A 20,791-nucleotide genomic window follows, 5' to 3' on the forward strand; every position below is an offset into this window, starting at 1 on the left:
CAGGGGTCCTCAAACTTTTTAAACAGGGGCCAGTTCACTGTCCCTCAGGCCGTTGGAGGGCCGGACTATAGTTTAAAAAAAAAACTATGAACAAATTCCTATGCACACTGCACATATCTTATTTTGAAGTAAAAAACCAAAACAGGAACAAATACAATATTTGTATTTGCATGTGGCCAGTGGGCCGTAGTTTGAGGACCCCTGGTCATGAGGATAGGAGATCTAGTCACTAATACTGTAAAAGCCACTGTGCTGTCACACGGGTACTAGACCTATCAGGGTGATCACTTTGTAAGTTATATAACTGTCTAATAACTATATTGTACACCTAAAACAAGTATAATATTGTATGTCAACTGTAATTGAAAAAAAAATGTTAAGAAAACAAATAAATACTGCCAGGTTAGAAGGCATTCAAAGAAATAACAAACAGAACAAAAATAATTATGACACATGAAAGACAAGTTATCTAACAAAATAAAGAACATGTTAGTTAAGGGCCTGATACAATTTACAATTCTATTTTTCCTATATCACTGCATATTTGATGGCTTATTTATGAATACAATTTTTGAAATATTTGTGAAATAGACAATGAATAAACCAAGTCTTCCCTCTGGCATGGATGATTTTTTAAATTGGTAATTTGGATGTAGAAAACATTTGATTTACCTCAAGACATACTTCTTGTTGGTACTGCTACAACTTTGTGCCCTATAAACATAAAAAGTATTTTAGTTTGAAGATACAATACCTGACAAAATGGAAAAAAATACGGTTAATTTTTAATGAAATATATTGTTAGTAAGTATATTTCTAACAAAAGTTCTGTTTTCACTGGAAATCTATGAGAACTAAATTCTCTACATACAATTTTAAATAAAAGATAATTGGTTTACCACCCCAGTATTTTTGGATTCATAAACCTCAATCCTTACTTCTTCACTATACACGTATTTCAGGTGTCAGGCAGTGTAGACTACACTCCTATCACAATCAGGTTGATAAGGCAATAATCACCTGGGATTGTGAGCCATCATTGTATCTTATTAAACCTGTAATAAATATATATCTAATCACAAAATGCCTGAAACCACTGTGCTGTCAGGTGATAAAATAAGGAGAAATCAAGATGAAGAGAGACAGCAGTCTTAAATAACTACAGTTAAAATATCTTACTTGAACACACTGCTCTGGTCCTTCTTAGGGCCTTTGGAAAAAAACTCCAAATTAGGAATGTAAAGGCATGTTTACCCCAATATTATAATGTTGGTGTAAACATGCCGTTACATTCCTAATTTGATGCACATAAAAAACATGCAAAATACATTAATCATAAAGTATAATATTCTACTAAAAACACTAAGTATCTTCGAACCATCAACAAAATATTACCAATAATGTCCATTTACGTTATGTTTCTCCATTCCATGCCCTCCTCCCTCTCTCCCCATCCTCAAGTAATCTGTATTTTAAAATTTTAAGTTTATACTTTTATTGGTATTTGTAAATTAGTTTAATGATTGCCGCAGTCCAGCCCCAGCGGTCCAGGGGTTCCCAAAGGTGTGGACAGAGTCGGCGAATGATGTTTTACATGGAGACAGCGTTCAGAACTCTCTAGCCCTCTTTAGTCTCCGTGGATCTTCCTGTGCCTGGCTGAGGCCACAGAGAAAGATCCTGAGGCAAGCTGAGCCTTTATTTTTATACTCAGAGGTAAACAAGGTAGTGATTACCAAAGTTACACTGTTCTTGTGAGTTTCACTTGTTTACACTGTTCTTGTGAGTTTCACTTGTTTTTGTTCTTGTTGCACTTCCCTCAGCCCATTAGCTTCCCAGGTAAGATCTAGAGAGCGTTATAAGGTCAACCCTAATTATACTTAAGAGGACTGTGCCCTCTAAGCTGGGACTTGTTTGTGACTTTGCCAATAGGTCAGTCGGAGGTTTAACCCTATAGCGGCTCCCCACAAATGATAAATGACACATGTAACCTATAGACAGCTTAACCTGACTTTTTTAGTAAAGTGTACAGTTTTCTAATACATGGTTTTTAGGTGGTTGTTTTTCAGTTTATTTTTAAATCTTTATTGCTAAAGGTATTACATATGTCCTCCCCCGCCCCCTCCAATTGATCTCTGATTCAATTTTGGGAGACTGCATTTTTCCAAGAATTTGTCCATTTCATCCATTGTCCAGCTTGTTGGCCTATAGTTGTTCATGGTATTTTCTTAGAATGCTTTGTATTTCTGTGGTGTCATTGCTTACTTCTCCACTTTCCTTTCTGATTTTATTGATTTCGGAATCCTCTTTGTTTCTTGATGGGTCTGGCTAAAGGCTCATCAATCTTGTTTATCTTTTCAAAGAACCAGCTCTTAGTTTCATTGATATTTTGTATTATTTTTTTCAGTCTCCATGTGATTTACTTCTGCTCTAATTTTTATTATCTCCTTCCTTTTACTTACTCTGGGCTTTTCTTATTGTTCTCTACTTCTTTAAGTTGTAGTGTTAGATACTTTATTAACTTTTCTTGTTTTTTGAAGTAGGCCTGTAATGCTATGAACTTCCTGCTCAGGACTGCTTTTGCTGTGTCCCTGAGATTTTAGGTTGTGTGTGTTCATTTTCACTTGATTCCAGGAAGGTTTTTCTTTCTTTTCTTTCTTTCTTTTTTTTTTTTTTAATATATTTTATTGATTTTTTAGAGAGAGAAAGGGAGAGAGATAGAGAGTTAGAAACATCGATGAGAGAGAAACATCGATCAGCTGCCTCCTGCACATCTCCTTCTGGGGATGTGCCCGCAACCCAGGTACATGCCCTTGACCGGAATCGAACCTGGGACCTTTCAGTCCACAGGCAGACGCTCTATCCACTGAGCCAAACTGGTTTTGGCAGGTTTTTCTTTCTTGATCTCGTTGGTAACCCATTCATTGTTTAATAAGATGCTATTTGCCTCCATGTGTTTAAATGTTTTTGGGTGTTTTTACTGTAGTTGATTTCTAATTTCATTGCACTGTGATCTGAGAAGATGCTTGATATGATTTCAATCTTCTTGAACTTGTAGCAAGTTGTTTTGTGTCCTAACATGTGATCTATCTTTGTGAACGATCCGTGTGCACTTCACAAGAATGTATGCATGTTCTGCTGCGTTGGGGTGAAATGTTCTATAAATGTCAATTAAATCCAATTGATCCAGTGTGTGCTTTAGATTCACTGTTTCCTTGTTAAGTTTTTGTCTGTTAGATCTAGTGAAGTCAGAGGGGTATTGAAGTCCCCTACTATGACTGCATTATTGTTAATCTCTCCATTAAAGTCCCCTAGAAATTGTTTAATATATTTAGGTGCTCCTATATTGGGTGCATACATGTTTACCAGGGTTATATCCTCTTGTTGGATGGATTCCTTTAGTATTATGTAGTGACCTTTGTTGTCTATTGTGATGGCCTTCATTCTGAAGTACATTTGTCAGATATGAGTTCTGCTACTCCAGCTATTTTTCTTTTCCATTTTTATGGAAAAATTTTTTCCCATCCCTTCACTCTCATCCTGTATGTGTTTTGCTTTGTTGTTTTTTGCTGGGAGCCGGTCCATCCTTGCTGTTTCAAAGGACCTGGCATATATGGCATACTGTTCTTAATATGTTTGCTCACCTTCTTGGCACTATGTGTTTTAACCAAGGTCACCTCTCTGAGAAAGGTTGTTTCCCCAGGTAGGGATTTTCCCCTGAAGTTAGGGAGGGAATAAAACCCCTTAACTAAGTGCCAGGCGGGTAATTAATCACTTTAACTACGAACAATCATGCTTAAGCTACATAATCTTTACTCCCTGGAATGGAGATAAGAAACGCCCTAACCTTTGGAATAGAGATTGATAGGATTGAATCAACTGGTATAAATACAGCTGTAACAAGACAACAGGAGACAGAACTTAGAAGACAGAACCTAGACACAGAACCTAGAGACAGAACCTAGAGAGAACATGACAAAAGATCCTGGACAGAAACTGGCAACAGAACCTAGTGAGAGAACCTGGCTGAAGAACCTAGAGACAGAACCTGGATAGAACATGGCAAGAGAACCTGACTAGAACCTGGTGACTGAGCCTGGCAAAAGATCCTGGAGAACCTGGACAGAACCTGGCTGGAGAACCTGGCGAGGGAACATGGCTACAGAACCTGGCGGGAGAACCTGGTTGGAGAACCTAGCAAGAGAACATGGACATAGAACCTGGCTGGAGATCCTAACCAGAACTTCGCTGGAGATCCAGACCAGAACTTGGCTGGAGATCCTGGCTAGAGATCCTGGCTAGGCTGCTGATCAACTGAATGCTGTCTCTGTGTCATTCCTTCTTCGCCGACTCTGTCCACACCTTTGGGGACCCCTGGACCTGCTGGGGTGGGACCCCAGCAGTTTTTGTTTGTTTTTGTGAGGTGGGCCGCTTGTAGACAAGCTGTCCTCCTGTTTTTTAATTGATTTATCTTTTTGTTTCTCTGAGTGATTTTTTTCTACCCTGTCTTCTGATTCACTGATTCAATCCTCAGCTCCCCTTAATCTCCTATGCATTCCTTCCAATGTGTTCTTCATTTGTGCTATCATTTATTTATGTTTTCATAGTTACTGTATCTTTTCTCATACTGTTGGGCATCTTTCCATCATTATTTTGAACTCTGTAAGAGATGAATTTCTTATCTCCATTTCATTTATCTGTTCTTCTGGAGAATAATCTCGTTCTATCTTTTGGGGGTTGTTTCTTCGTCTCCTCATTTTTGTTGCCTATTTGTGTTTGTGACTATGTATGAGGTAGACCAATTACGTCTCTAAATCTCTAGTGCAGAAAGGACAGTGTCAAATGTTATACATGACTAATTAGGTCAGATAAAGACTCAAAGTCTCCAGAGACCGCCTCTGCCACAAACTGATTAGATTCAGGCAACTGCCCACAGGTTTGGTCAGTTTTCCCAACACAGTGGGGCAATTGCTTCTACCTGGATGCTAAATATTATTCTCAGTGTCTTATTGGGCCTCAGAAACTCCACACTGTGGGTCAAGGCATTTTTCCAATAGGGTGAGTCAACTGTTTCCCCTTCCCCACACCCCAGCCCCCTACCCCCCGCGGCAAAATTACCTGCATTGCAATTATCTGCTTGAGAAAGATATCCTCCACAGCAAGAGGAAAAGACTTAGCACAGGTAACTGGATGTTTGCCTTCTAAGCTGTATCCCCAGAGCCCCCAACACTAGCTTCTGCTCACACCGCTCTAGTTCACTTTGCCCTACTTCTGGTGGAACAAAAGATGAATGGCTGCACAGGGATTTTTGTGTGTTGATCCTTTAAGCGGGTGCCTACATTTCCAGCCTTCCATCCCTGGAAGACAACAACCCTGCTGCTTTTCATAGCCATATGTTATATGTGTACCACTCTCAGTTCTGGAGCTCGCTGCTGGGAGGGCCCAGCTTGGGGATTAGACCCCAGAATTCTCAGTGGCAACCCCACACAGCTGAGATATCTCTTCAGAATTTCAGTTGCTGTCTATAACAGCCATCACAGCACTTTCGCATTTCCGCTCCTCCTAACAGTCCTTACAGTCTCCACGTTCCATTCTCAGTTATCACGGTTCTCTCCATTGAGTTTTCAGTTGATGATTCTGGGAGTTTTTCTGTATTTTAGTTGGAATTTCAGTTTGGTCCTGGGAGCATATCCATGCAACATCCACTTATTCCATTGCCATTTTAATCTCCATTCTTTCAGTTTATTTTCCTTCAGTATTTTTTTCTTTTGTGCCCTTACCGGAGTTCAGCTGGCTATCTTTTGGTACATGAGATGATACTCAACCCACAACATGTGTGGTTTTTTTTTTGATGCACAGTCACAAAATTCATCCATTTCGTTGTGACAGCAATAATTCATACATTTACATGGCAAAATAATCAATTGGGTCAATATAACAAAACATGCTTATCCGGTTAACAATGATAGATACTTGGATCATTTCCAGTTTTCTATTTCTCTTTTGTTTTTCTTACATCACTGCTGTAAATATTTTTGTTTCAAGGTACATATCTGTATTTTTAAATTAAATTTCTTGGGGTAACATTGGTTAATACTATTATATACATTTCAGGTGTACAACCTATAACTTGACACCTATATAGTCTGTTGTAGGGTCACTACCCAAAGCCTAGTCTCCTTTTATAATCTCCCTTTAACCTCTTCCCCTCTGATAACCACCATTCTGTGGAATTTATAAATTTGTTTTCTTTGTTCTCTTTTTGCTTCTTGTTTGGCATCACACATATAAGTGAAATCATATGGTTTCTGTTCTTTTTCATCTTATTTCACTTAGCATGTTACTCTCAAAATCAATCTAGATTGTGATTTTGTGTATGTGTTGTTGTTTTTTTAATTGAAGTCCCTTACTGGTACTGCTTCTATGAGTGGTCCTGACCAGGTGGAAAAAGATAAGGAAACCAGGCAGTATGGGGAGGGGTAATCTCCACAACACTGCATATATACACAGAACTAAATAGATAAGCAAAGAGTCCTATTGTGTTTAGAAATTGGCACATGGGAAAGAACAACAGGTGGGGATTTAGGGTGTTATACAGTTCCTTCCCACCAACTGTGGAGTGTGAGGCGGGGGGGGGGGGGGGGGGGGGGGGATTGGTGTGTTTCAATCCAAGAGGAATCAGAAGAGCACAACAGTTTGGGAAGGCCAGAACTATTAGTGGTGGAGGGAGGAGGAAGGTCCAGAGGGTGGCAACTGGGTGAAAGGATTGCCTTTCCCAGCATGGGATCCTCACACCCACTACAGTCTGGCAGGCAGGAGCAGGCTGCAACCTCCACAGGCAGGTCTGGGGCTGCCAGTGTCCCTCCACGGAAAGGACAGCATTAACCCCCAACTTCTGTACTAGAGTGCAGCAGAGTGACCTCCACTAATAGCAGTTTGCTTGTGATTCATGCTTGATCCCTGTCCGTTTCTTCTTGATGGCATCCTTGAAAACTGGCATAGAGCATTTTGCTTTTAAGGTATGAAGAATCGAGGGCCCAGAAGATAAAGACCAGGTCCTCCTTCTTGCTCTCCTTGGTCTCATAAGTTGCATCATACAGGGTGTAGTGGCAGCTGTTCAGCAGCATCTTGACAAAGGTGGCATACAGGTCACCTATAGTCTGGCTCACATCACCTACCAATATCTCCTTTACCTCCTTCAGAATGAAATTCTTATCTTACTCAGGCAGAAGAGCACCAGCTTTTGGTTCTTTTTCATGTCCTCTGGTGTGGAGGACTTACACACCTTCATGTCATTAAACACTATGTCTATGACTCCATCATAGACAGCCACACTGGAGGTCATGTTTTTGGAAGTGAAAAGAAGACAGCAAGAATAGTCTAATAAGATGAGAGCCACTGCAGTTGCTATTGGGAGCTAACTGCATGTGTTGTTGCAAATGCCAATATTTCATATTTTGTGGCTGAGTAATATTTCGTTGTTTATGTACCACATCTTTATCTAATCATCTATCAAGGGACACTAAGGTTTTTTCCATGTCTTGGTTATTGTGAATAATGCTGCAATGAACTCAGGGCTTCTTTTATCTTTATAAATAATGATTTTCAATTTTTTTCAGGTAGATACCCAGAAGAGGGGATTACTGGGTCAGATGGTAGCTTTAGTGTTAATTTTTTGAGGAACCTCCAAACTGTTTTTCATGGTGGCTGAAACAATTTACATTCCCACCAGCAGTGTGCAAGGTTTCCTTCTTCTCAACATAGTCTCCAATGCTTGTTATTTCCCAAGTTATTGATAAAATCCATTCTAACAAATGTGAGGAGGTATCTCACAACTAGCAATGTTAAGCATCTTTTAATGTATCTGTTGACAATCTGCATATCTTCTTTGGAAAAGAGTCTGTTCAGAGCCTCTGTACATTTTTAAATAAGACCATATTTTTGTGGAGTTGTATGGCATCCTTATGTATTTTGGATATTATTTTGAATATTTACTACTTGTCAGAAGTATCTTTTGCAATTTTCTCTCATTAGGTTGGTGGCCTTTCTGTTTTGTTGGTGGTTTCTTTTCCTGTGCAGAAGCTTTTAGTTTGATGCAGTCCCATTTTCAAATATTTTTTTTCTTTTAGTTCAGGTGCCTTTGGGGTCAAGTTCACAAAAATCCCTGTGAGACCAAAGTCCCTAAGTTTAGTGCCTAGGTTTTCTATGACAGTGGAACCTTGGTTCTCGAACTTAATTCACTCCAGAAGGCTGTTTGAGAAACCATTTGCTCAAAAACCAAATCACTTTTCTCAGAAGTAATATAAATTGAATTAATTCATTCCAGACCCCAAATTATTCCGTTTTATGCTTTCTTATTTACAATACATGTCTAAATGTACTGTTTAATCTATAAACATTTTAAAAACAAAAAGGACAAAAAATATAAATGAAAATTTAATAAAAAGGAAATGTACAGTAAAAAATGAAAATTTATAAACACATTAGTGTTAGGTCTGATCAAATAACTGAATCAACAGCCCCTCGGCTGGTAGCCGAACTTTAGAGCACTTCACAACTAATATTTCCTTTTGCTTAGACCATATACCACTTGCTAAGACCATTATCTTTCCCCTCAGGACTCGTCCAGGAAAAGGATCTCTGACTCCCTGTCCCTGGGTGCTGGTGCCATTTGTGGGCCCAGCCCATCTAGTTTTACAGGTGGCCTAATAAATTTATAATCCCTTACCACTTTGGCCTTGTGCATACCTCTTTCGGTGACCCTAACATTTGGCATGAGAGTTCTGCGGGGACGGGGAGCCATTGCAACACCTTCAGTCACTCTGAGTTTGCTAGTCAGAGAGCAGTAAGCAGTGGCAGCTCAACCTAGGCTTACCTCAGAATCCTACTCCAGTGACATGATTGCTGTCCTTGATTAGGCCCCCCTCCCTTATGGACCGTCCTGGAATTCTTGCAAAAGTGCCTTATCCACAATATAAATTAGACAATGATCCACACTGGCACAAGAATGGAACTTCTGATTTTAACATTCTCTGGGACTTAGCTCGAGCTCTGGCCAAAGTGCCTCATCAACAATATAAATTAGACAATGACTCACACTGGCCCAAGAATGGAACTTTTGATTTTAACATTCTCTGGGACTTATAAAATTTCTATCACTGCAATGGGAAGTGGTCAGAGATCCCCTACATCCAGGCCTTCTTTACACTCTGTAATCATCCTTCTCTGTGTTAAAGCTGTTCTAGTTATCAAATCCTACTTCTCCACTCAAACCCCCTTCTGCCAACTCCGGAACTTTACACTCTGAGGCTTCTGAGCATCCCTCCCCGACATATCAGGTCCTTCAGACCCTTCGTTTGACCCTTCTGATAAGTTGATTCTCCATTTCTCTCCAGGTCCCCAGAATTTACCTCCTTAGTGCCTCCTCCAACCACACCCATCTTTGGATTCCACCTCTTCGTCTACCCCCTCATCCTCCATACCAAGCCCCCCTCTTATACATTTCAGGACATCCCAGGTCCAGCCCCCTATCCTCTCCCTCCGAGAGATGGCCAGGGCCAAGGGTATTGTCCAGATACACATTCCATTTTCCATGCCTGACCTCCCATAGATTGAAAGGCATCTTGGGTCTTTTTCCACCGACCTGACCACCTTTACAAAGGAATTTGAGTACCTGACCCAGTTCTATGACCTGATCTGGCACAACATCTACAACAACCTGCCCTCTCTAGCCCCAGAGGAAAAGGAGCACATCTGGCTAGCAGCTAAAGACCATGCCGATACCCTAAATAGATAGAACATAGCAGTCTACCTGGTTGGTGCTGATAGGGCCCCCCAAACTGACCCAAAATAGGACTATCAGGTCAATTCTCCAAGGTGCCAATTCTGTAGCCATATAATCACCTGTCTCATTGATGGACTCAAAATGGATACCACCTCCCCAGAGGGATCCCTTCTTCTGAACACCCATTTTATATCCTAATTAGCCCCCGATATATGCAACAAAGTTCGAAATAGACACAGGAACACAAACCCCTCAAAAAGACCTGGCCTTTAATAACAGAGACGAGGAGACCCAAGTCAAAAAAAAAAAAAAAAAAAGGAAAGATCAGGCTGAAGCTGAGGCCCAGAAGAAGGCCTTTCAGCTCATAGGTAAACACTAGTAAATTGTCTTCAGAGGCTGAGACTGTTTCAGGTGTGTCTGGAAAGCCAATAAAGATATACACTGAGTGGCCAGATAACTATGACCACCCCATCAGTACTTTGTTGGGTCACCTTTTGCCTTCAATACTGTGGTGATTCTTCTTGGCATTGACTCCACGAGATGTTGAAAGGTGATGCAAGGAATCTAACACCATGCCTAATGAATAGTACTGTCCAGTTCTGTGAGATTTCATGTATTGTGGAACCAGCTGCCTGATGGCTCTTTTAACTTCATCCCACAAATGCTCAATTGGATTGAGATCTGGTGATTGTGAGGGCCACCTAAGCAAGGTAAAGTCTCCCTCATGTTCTTGAAACCACTCCTGCACAATACGAGCACCGTGGCATGGCGCATTGTCTTGTTGGAAGAAGCCATCTCCATTGGGATACGCCATCAACATGGTAGGATGAACTTGATCAGCAACGATACTTAGGTATGTTGTGCTATTCAGACATTGTTCCACACGAATTAAAGGGCCCAAATCATGCCAGGAAAACATGCCCCAAACCCTAACACTGCCCCCACCAGCTTGAAGGGTTGTACTCATGCATGTGGGGTGCATGCTTTCATGCTATTTCCACCAAATTCTCATTCTGCCATCTGCATGATGCAACTGGAAACGTGATTCATCGGACCTCATGACTTTTTTCCAATGCTCAACTGTCCAATCCTTGTGTTCCTGTGCGAATTGGAGACGTTTTATCTAGGTAACTACAGACAGCAAAGGTGTTCGAACAGGCCTTCAGCTTCCACATCCCATATGATGCAGTGTATGGCTAATTTGCCTACAAACGTCAGGTGGTCATAATAATCTGGCCACTCAGTGTATTTTCCCCACCCTTTAGGGTGTAGCTGGGGTAAGCTATCCTTTTCCCATGCATTCCTAATTATGCCAGAAAGCCCTGCACCCCTCTTGGGGTGAGATCTCTTAGTATGCCTGGGGACAACTATTTCATATGTTACTATGTCTTCCCCTGGTGAATACTGAAATTAATCCTGACATTTGGGCCACTCAGGGGCAGGATAGTGAAAACCATCACTGCTTCCACAGTTCAGGTAACCTGGCTGATAAAGCTTCATTCAACAAAACCTCACTGATTCTTGGGTGAGTTGACTATCCAAAATATATTGACTGTCATGGCTCCTATCTTTAGATAAGCCCCTAATCATAGTAGTCCTAGCCTTGGTCTTCAGCCCTTGCTTATTAAACCTCCTAAGCCACTTTGTTTCTTCTTGTATAGAGGCTTTCAAGCTAAAGATGGTACTTCAAACGCAACCCCAGATGGAGACAAATGCCGTTTTCCATGGACCCCTAGCCTGGCCTCCTCTATTGGGACCCTGACAACTGCTCCTCCACAAAGACCACTGTCATTAGGAAATAGCGAGAGAGGTCATTGCCCCTGCTCCCAACAGCAGTTGGGGTCTCCTAATCAGAGGGGAGACTGGGAGGAGTTAGCTTGACAAGTAGGCAAACAGACCAGTGGTCCAGAGGAAAACAAAGATGGAATGTAGGCAGGGAAAGACACAGCAATTTGAGCAAGCCTAACCATAGAAACCAACCATACAGAAATAACAATGTCTTCAGACTCAAGAGAGGGAGTTATGTGAAACTAGGGAGGGGCTACAACAATAAGTTGGGCGCATAGAAACAGAGAAAGTTCAGGTCTATTGCTGGGCAAGAAAAATTGAGGTAACCAATCAGCTGGTGACATGGGTAGATATGGAGCAGGCTTGTAGCAAATATATACTCTAAGACTACAAGAATTCAGTGGAAACCCATTACTGTGCCCCATCCCCGTGCAGAGTCTGAATCTCCTTGTACTAAATGTTCTACACTTTTGCTTAAAATCTTCTGGTCTGAGATTTCATTCTTCTGCTTCATGGGACTTGATCCCAAGAAAGGGAAGGGACCTCGGCTCAAGGTTCAGGTTATCACTTATACTCAGGAAATACCACCCTAGACACTATCATAGCCTCCTTTTGTGCCCAGGCCTCGTCGTCACTCTGACAGAGAGCAAAGATTTTGGCTCTGAAGGAAAACAATCCCCTTTCAGCTAAGACCTTATGCCCCTCTTTCCCTGTAAAAATTCAGTGCCAAAAATCCTTTAAAGGGGAATATAGACCCTGAGACCCCCAAAGCAAGGATGATGGGCCATGTAAGGTATAGAAATTCACTGAGCCAGAAAGCTCCAGATGCCTAGCAAGGGGCAAAACTGGGAAAATAAGAATCTACCCCCGGGTAACCTAGCTACCCCTTTCATATCACTAGTCAGGGGGCTTATCTCCCTGATCATTTCCTCTCTAAAGAAAACATAAAGTTGTATCTCAGCTCCAGAATCAGAAAAACAACAAAACCAGACAAGTGATGCTGTGGTAGCCTCAGGACCAGCTTTTCCCTCCCAAGTCACTGACCAGGACTACTTTCGAGCCTTCACCAACCAACCTCTTGGGGAAATCATGCTGCTGTAACCCCTTGCTCCAAACATAAGAAATCTATACTGTTCCAGCAACTTCACAACCAACATTCCCTTTTGATTAGACCATATTCCACTTCCTAAGACCACATTCCATTTGCTAAGACCATTATCTTTACACTCAGGACTCCCCCAGAGAATTATCCGCCCAAAAAAAGACCACCCTAGAGTCCTTTAAAATTTCTGACTCCCTATACCTGCTGGTGCTATTTTGGGGCTCAGCCCATCTGGTATTCCAGGTTACCTAATAAATTTATAATGCCTTACCACTTTGGCCTCATGCATTTCTACTTTGGCAAACCTATCAATTAGAACATAACTTTAATGTTGAGAGCTATTAATAACTGAATATGGAGAGGAGGGATGTTACTGTTTCCAAACCCATGTCTATAAAAATGTTCTAGTGTTATTTCATCTCGTTGCTCCAGTAGAACTTGCTTCAGGCTCACCGGGTCTATGTCTCACAAAAAACCTATCCAATGACGTTTATTTTTGCCTGGTTATTAGCACTTAAGTGAAGTGAAACACTGCATTGCCATTGAACAAGTTTATCACACGGTTTGCTACTTGCCAGGATGATAATTCTCAATAAACCTTTTCATTTCTCACCATTTCCCAGGCATTTTCCTGGATTAGTAAAGTAGGAATATCTTCCCTACCCTCCTCCCTCTTATGAAAACAGATCCTCAGCTGCTGTTTGTTGTTCCTCCCTCTGAAGGTCTTAGAATTCCTCTATGGTCAGCTCAGTGTTGTACTATTCCACCAACTCCTCCACATCATCATCATCCACCTTGAAGCCCAAGGACTTACCAAGAAACACAATATCATCCACAACAGACACAGCCCTCAAAGTCTCTTTCACCAATAGACTCAAGCCACAGTTCCATCCAGGCTGATTGCATAGTATTGGAAGACACTTTCTCCCATGCTTTGTCAATGAGCCTCAAGCAAGTGAAAATATTAAAATGTTCATTCCAGCCCTAACTGGTTTGGCTCAGTGGATAGAGCGTCGGCCTGCGGACTGAAGGGTCCCGGGTTCGATTCCGGTCAAGGGCATGTACCTTGGTTGTGGGCACATCCCCAGTGGGGAGTGTGCAGGAGGCAGCTGAATTGATGTTTCTCTCTCATCAATGTTTCTAACTCTCTATCCCTCTCCCTTTCTCTCTGTAAATAATCAATAAAATATATTAAAAAAAAAAAAATGTTCATTCCAGAAGTACCTGGAGGTTAAATTCATTTCAGAGGTCACCTCAAAACAACACCTCTGAAACAGTGCCTTTATGTAGAGCCCTTTAAATTTAGAAATGAGCTGCTGGTCCATGGGCTGGATGGGAAGAGTTGTGTTAGGTGGCAAGAACCCAATAGAAATGAAACTGTACTCCTCCATCAACTCAGCCTCCAAGCCTGGAGGGTGGAAAGGAACCTTGTCCATTATAAGAAGTGCCCTGAGTGGCAAATATTTTTCCCGGAAGTATTTCTTTAAATTTGGGGCAAACACTTCATGAATCCACTCAATTAAAAAATGGCTGGTTAACCAAGCTTTGCTATTAGCCCTCCACAACACATTCAACTTGTTTTTCAAAATTATTTTCTTGAGAACTGGTGGGTTTTCACAATAGTAGACAAGTAGAAGCTTCAGTTTAAACTCTTCACTCACATTCCCACATAACAATAAGGCCAGCCTGTGATTGGCTTATGTTTTGGCAATGACTTCTCCTCCTATGTGATGAAGGTCTCTGACATTTTCTACCAGAAGAGGCCTGCCTCATCATAATTGAACACAAAATTATCAGCACTACTTTCTTAGAACTACAGACTCCCCATTCCTCACTACACTATAAATGCGACTTTACATTTCTTAAATTACCAAATCGCACCCTACTAGCCTTTAACAAATCACTTTCGGCACCTGTTCCATGGGTGATCTCAGGAGGTCAGTATGCAGCATCTTCACTTTTTCATATAGCATTGTCCCTAATTGGTATCACTGACGGTTTTTCATTTATCAGGGTTTGGGAAACATTTTTTTTTTTTTTTTTTGCAAAGGACAATTTGGATACTTATAACATCGTCCGTGGGCCATACAAAATAATCAACTTGAAAATTAGCCTCCTGCATTTGGTAAAAAATTTAATTAACTCACCAGTAATGCCTTGGTAGGGCCAGATCAAATGATTTCTTGGGCTTTATATGGTCCTCCTCAGGCTGGACATTCTCTACCCGATCTAAATAAAAAATAATTTTTCTACCTCTTCAATTGAATGTGATCTTTGTTTCCTGAGCACTTTCACACACATAGTAACATCAGCACTCTTGGTAGCCTTTTTGTTTTAAAATTAAGCTAATCGTTGATTTTCCCATGTCATACTCAATAGCCAGATCAGACACAGGGCACCTCTGTCACACTTTGCAATTATTTCTTTTTGAAGCTCTATTGTCATTCTCACAACTTTCCTTTTCACTTTGCTGTTAGCACTAACCTTCTTAGGACCCGTGGTCATTTGGTGTCCATTTTTAATAACTAGAGGCCCAGTGCACAACATTAGTGCACTGGGGGCGCAGGGGGTGGGGGGTGACTCAGCCCGGCCTGCGCCCTCTCACAGTCTGAGACCCCTCAAGGGATGTTTGACTGCCAGCCACAAGGGGTCCTTAGTGCCGCCGTGGAGGCAGGGGAGGCTACTGCCACCGCCATTGTGCTTGCCAGTCTTGAGCCCGGCTTCTGGCTGAGCAGCGCACCCCCTGTGGGAGCGCACTTACCACGAGGGGACAGCTTCTGTGCTGAGCGTCTGCCTGCTGGTGATCAGTGCACATCATAGTAACCAGTTGTTCCGCCGTTCTGTCAATTTGCATATTATCATGGGTTTTATCATGTAGGATAAGCTGCCACAAAAGTCAAAAAACATGAAAATAGCCCTAACTGGTTTGGCTCAGTGGATAGAGCGTCAGCCTGCGGACTGAAGGGTCCCAGGTTCGATTCCAGTCAAGGGCATGTACCTTGGTTGTGGGCACATCCTCAGTAGTGAGTGTACAGGAGGCAGCTGAATTGATGTTTCTCTCTCATCAATATTTCTAACTCTCTATACTTCTCCCTTTCTCTCTGTAAAAAAATCAGTAAAATATATATCTTTTTAAAAAACATGAAAATATTCACAGCAATTTCCTGAGATGTTAATAATGTGAGGTTAGTGGTAAACTGACTCACACTCATACATTCCTCCTTTGTTTGTCACCAGAGAGACACGTGACTGATCATACAAGTATCAGCACGAAAGGGTTGCTGGGTTGAGAACTGAAGTTTTGTTCAACAACTAAGACATTTTTTCCATGAACAACTTGTTCGAGAACCAAATTGCTGGAGATGGGAGATGTTCACCAACTGAGTTTTGACTTTATTGTTACAGGTGGTATATCCAATTCTTTAATCCATTTTAATATATTTGTGTGGTGTCAACAGTCTGGTTTCATTCTTTTGCATGTGGATTTCCAAATTTCATGTCATTTATTTAAGAGACTTTCCTTTCTCCAGTGTTTCTGGCTCCTTTGTAGAAAATCAGCTGTCCATATATGTTTGGGTTTATTTTAGGGCTCTCAATTCTGTTCCACTAATATTTTCTACAAATACCACACTATTTTGATTACCGTATCGTAGTTTTGTAACAGTCTGAAGTCAGGGATGTGATATTTCTGGCTTTGTTCTTTATTTTTTCGGTCAGGATTGCTTTGACTATTCAGGTTCCTTGTCATTCCATGCAAATTTGAGGATTTTTTGTTCTATTTCTGTAAAAAATGCCATTTGGGTTTTACTGGAGACTGCATTAAACCTGAATATTGTTTTAGGAATTATGGCCACTTAACAGTGTGAATTCTTCCAATCCATGATCATGAAATATATTTTCATTACTTTATGTCTTCAATTACTTTCACTAATGTATCATTAGTTCTCAGTATACAGGTCCTTCACCTACTTTGTTAAGCTTATTTCTAAATATATTATCCTTTTTGTTGCAACTGTAAATGGGATTGTTTTCTTCATTTCAATTGTGATATTTCATTGTTAGGAATATATTGGATATTTGTACCTGATTTTGTATTTTGAAACTTTAATGTATCTTTTCATTGTTTCTAAGTTTATGGTGGAGTCTTTAGAGTTTCCTACATATATAATTATATCACTTGCAAACAGTTTTACTCCATTTCCAATATGGATGCCTCTTATTTCTTTTTCTTCCCTGACAGGTCTAGCTAGAATGTTCAGTACTATGGTGAATAACAGTATTAAGAGTGGACATCCTAGTCTTGTTTCTGATTGTAAACATTTGAATGGATTTGTTAAGTAGCAATAAGGTATATAAATGTCCAAATTTTCAGGATAGCTGAATTATTTTCCAAAACAGCTATATACCAATTTACCACCCTACGGACAATCAATAAGAGTTACCACTATCGCCCTACTTAGTTTGGCTCAGTGGACAGAGTTTCAGCCTGCAGACTGAACGGTACCAGGTTCGATTCTGGTCAAGGGCACATGCCTGGGTTGTGGGCTCAATCCCCAGTGGGGGGATGTGCAGAAGGCAGTTGATCCAAGATTCTCTCAACATCAATGATGTTTCTAACTCTCTCGCCCTCTCCATTCCTCTATGAAATACATATATATATATGTAGGTAGATATATATATATATATATATATATATATATATATATTTTAAAGTTACTACTATCCTATCTACACCTTCTTGAGCCCTTGGCTTTGCCAGAGCAATTTTGACCAATGTAATGGATACAGATATTTATCTCCCTGTCACAATTTGCATTTCCCTAATTATTACCATCTTTTTGTCTTCTTCATAATGTTTTAGTACTATTCTTATTTCTCCTCTGTTAAATCCTCTGCTTATATTTTTGGGCCAGTTACCAGGTATGATATTACTACTATCTTTTAATATTTAATATTTATAGGTTATACATGTATCCTTGTCTGCAAGATTCCTGGTTATGTCTTGCTCTTTCGTTTCTGTTGGGTGGCCTTCTCTAATTTAATTTTTTATGGTACTTAATAAATTGTATCTAACAATCCTTAGTCAATCCTTTGTTATATGAGTTGCAGGTATGTTTTGTGGCTTGACTTTGCTCCTCCTGACTTTAACACAAATAAATTTTTCTGTTGTTTTTTTCTTTTCTTTTATGGCTAAAGCTTAATATATTTTATTTGAGAAATCCTTCCCAACCCCATGGTAATGTGTGGAATAGTGAGGCCTCTGGTGGTAGAGAAACCTTCTTCTGTTCCACACTATCTGTGGGAATGGAGCTGTACCACAGCAGTACAATGATAAAAATACATATTAGGAATGAAGATCTCAGAAAGAATATACACAGGCTTACCACAGAAATATTAAATGTTTGTTTCCAAACAACCACAATAAAATGAGTATCACAATAAAGTTAGTCACATGAATTTTTGGATTTCCCAGTGCACATAAGTTATGTTTAGTCTACACTGAAGTCTAGTATGTTATAGCAGTGTTAAAAAAGTGTACATATGGTAATTAAAAAATACTTTCTTGCCGAAACAGGTTTGGCTCAGTGGATAGAGCGTCTGCCTGTGGACTGAAAGGTCCCAGGTTCGATTCCGGTCAAGGGCATGTACCTGGGTTGCAGGCATATCCCCATTAGGAGATGTGCAGGAGGCAGCTGATCGATGTTTCTCTCTCATCGATGTTTCTAACTATTTCTCTCCCTTCCTCTCTGTAAAAAATCAATAAAATATATTTAAAAAAATAAGTAAATAAATAAAAATAAAAATAAAAAATACTTTCTTGGGAAAAAATGCTAACCATTATTTGAGCTTGTAGCAAGCAGTAATCCTTTTTCTGGTGGAGGGTCTTGCCTTGATATTGATGGCTGCTGATTTATCAGGGTGGTGACTGCTGAAGAATGACACATGACTGTGACAACTTCTTAAAATAAAACAAGTTTGCTGCATTGATTGACTTTTCCTTTCACAAAGGATTTCTCTGTAGTATGTGATGCTGTTTCATAGCATTTTACCCATAGTAGAAGTTCTTTCAAAACTGGAGTCAACTCTCTGAAACTACCCTGCTACTTTAACTAAATTTATGTACTATTCTACATCCTTAGTTGTCATTTCAACAATCTTCCCAGTGCACTCACTAGGAGATTCCATCTCAAGAAACTTTCTTTGATAATCCATAAGAAACAATTCATCAAAGTTTTATCATGAAATTCCAACAATCCAGTCATATCTTCAGGCTCCATTTCTAATCCTAGTTCACTTGCTATTTGACATCTACAGTTACTTTCTCAACTAAAGTCTTGAGCCCCTCAAAATCATCCATGAGGATTGGAATTAACTCTTCTAAATTATTGTTAATGTTTATACACACAGATACACATATGTATAAAGATATATAATGAAAAAAAAAAAAATATATATATATATATATATATATATATATATATACTTAATTAGCACCCAAGGATGTCTTCCTATTGATTTTAGAGAGAGAGGGATAAGGAGAGCAAGAAACATTGAAAGTGCCCAGATGAGGCCCAGCTGTAAAGCAATGCAAACTGCTGTTGGGCCTTGGGCCTTCTTTTGGAAGTTTTGGGTCTCTCTGACCCAGCTGTAGTTTGTTAGGTAATTTCAGATTGCAAAGGGCCAGATAATTCATATGCAAAAGCATCTGCACACAGCTTGGGTGGGGCGGGGTCTCAGGGTATCAACAGGGCAGAGCAAACAGCTATGGCTGATCCTCTGCCCTGCCCTAAGAAGTCCCAGGTCTCAGTGTCCCGAAGTAATAGCTGCCAGCACCTCTGAGAGAAAGCCGCCGTCGATTTCCGGCCGATGCCAGACAGTCCAGTTTCTCCACAGAGACTCGCCCGGAACTGAAGTTCAGAGCCGTCGGGAGCTTGAGACTCCCTCCCGACTGAAAAAGACAACCACGTCCTCATTTGCCAGCCCTTTCCGCGTGCGCCTCCATACCTCTGCACTTTACTTCTGCACCTCCTGAGTCTCAGTGTGCTTTTCTCTTTCCTTCTAGTTGTAGAATTTCCACTCAGCCAGCCTTCCTGTGGTTCTAGATCAGCCGTGGGCAAACTACAGCCCGCTTGAAATGAATAAAACTAAAAAAAAAAAAAAAAAGACCATACCCTTTTATGTAATGATGTGTACTTTGAATTTATATTAGTTCACACAAACACTCCATCCATGCTTTTTTTCCGGCCCTCCAGTCCAGTTTAAGAACTCATTGTGGCCCTCAAGTCAAAAAGTTTGCCCACCCCTGTTCTAGATGATGTCCGTTTTCTCTTTTAGTTGTATTTTTGAAGTGGTTGTGTGAGGCAATTTCAAGTGTTTACCTATGCCGCCATCTTGGTTTCTACTCTCTTTGAATTATTCTTTAGCTTAAGGGAATGTTGTTGCTGGTTTGACCTTTTATCCAGACCACTAAAATTTGGTACATATGAGCAATAATGCTGTTCCGCTTTGTTATCATCCACGTGTTCACTGGAATAGCAGTTTTAATTTGCATCAAGTATTTTTCCTTTTGCATTTACAACTTAGGTTACTGGTGCAACTTTTTTTTTAATATGCCTTCTTTTGATTTAAAGTGATAATCAAGTAACTTTTCCTTTCACTTGAATACTTCAAGACCATTGCGGTGTTAACTAGCCTAATTCCAATATTTTTATATCTCAGTTAATAGGGAGGTCCGAAGAAAGAGGGAGACAGGACAGCTGGTCAGTGGAGTAAACAGAACACACCTTTATCAATTAAGTTTGCCATTTACAAGGGTGCAATTCATGGTGCCCCGAAAACAATTACAATAGCAACATCAAAGATCACAGATCACTATAACATACTAGTATACAATAATGAAGAAGTTTAAAATATGAGAATTACTGAAATGTGAAAGATGCACAAAATGAAAAAATGCTGTTGGAAAATTGTGTTGATAGAGTTAATTGATGCAGGGTTTCCACAAACATTCAAAATAACATGAAGCACAACAAAATTATGTATGCCGGTAGGAATGCTTGCTCAGAGTGAATTATTCTTAAGTTTATAAACTACATGAGATAACTGGTCATAACAATTTG

At 40.3% G+C, this 20,791-nt stretch overlaps 1 protein-coding gene and 1 pseudogene across 5 annotated transcripts in view; both read right to left on the minus strand.

Annotated features, from left to right (window-relative positions):
* Positions 1-20,791, minus strand: part of ATF7IP2 (activating transcription factor 7 interacting protein 2) — a 100,018-nt gene that overhangs the window by 64,065 nt on the left and 15,162 nt on the right. For 3 of the 5 annotated variants that reach the window (XR_004967619.1, XM_036309849.1, XM_036309846.1), the window contains exons 1-2: positions 19,677-19,727; positions 673-714 (exon numbers count right to left, since the gene is read on the minus strand). The gene's annotated coding sequence lies outside the window, so the exon portion shown is untranslated. Of the gene's footprint in view, positions 1-672; positions 715-14,818; positions 14,901-19,676; positions 19,728-20,791 lie in introns of those variants that run through there. The other 2 variants (XM_036309847.1, XM_036309848.1) reach the window with 2 other exon arrangements.
* LOC118656555 lies at positions 6,923-7,487 on the minus strand (annotated as a pseudogene).

This window comes from Myotis myotis, unplaced genomic scaffold, assembly GCF_014108235.1.
Source record: "Myotis myotis isolate mMyoMyo1 unplaced genomic scaffold, mMyoMyo1.p scaffold_m19_p_5, whole genome shotgun sequence".
Lineage (NCBI taxonomy): Eukaryota > Metazoa > Chordata > Mammalia > Chiroptera > Vespertilionidae > Myotis > Myotis myotis.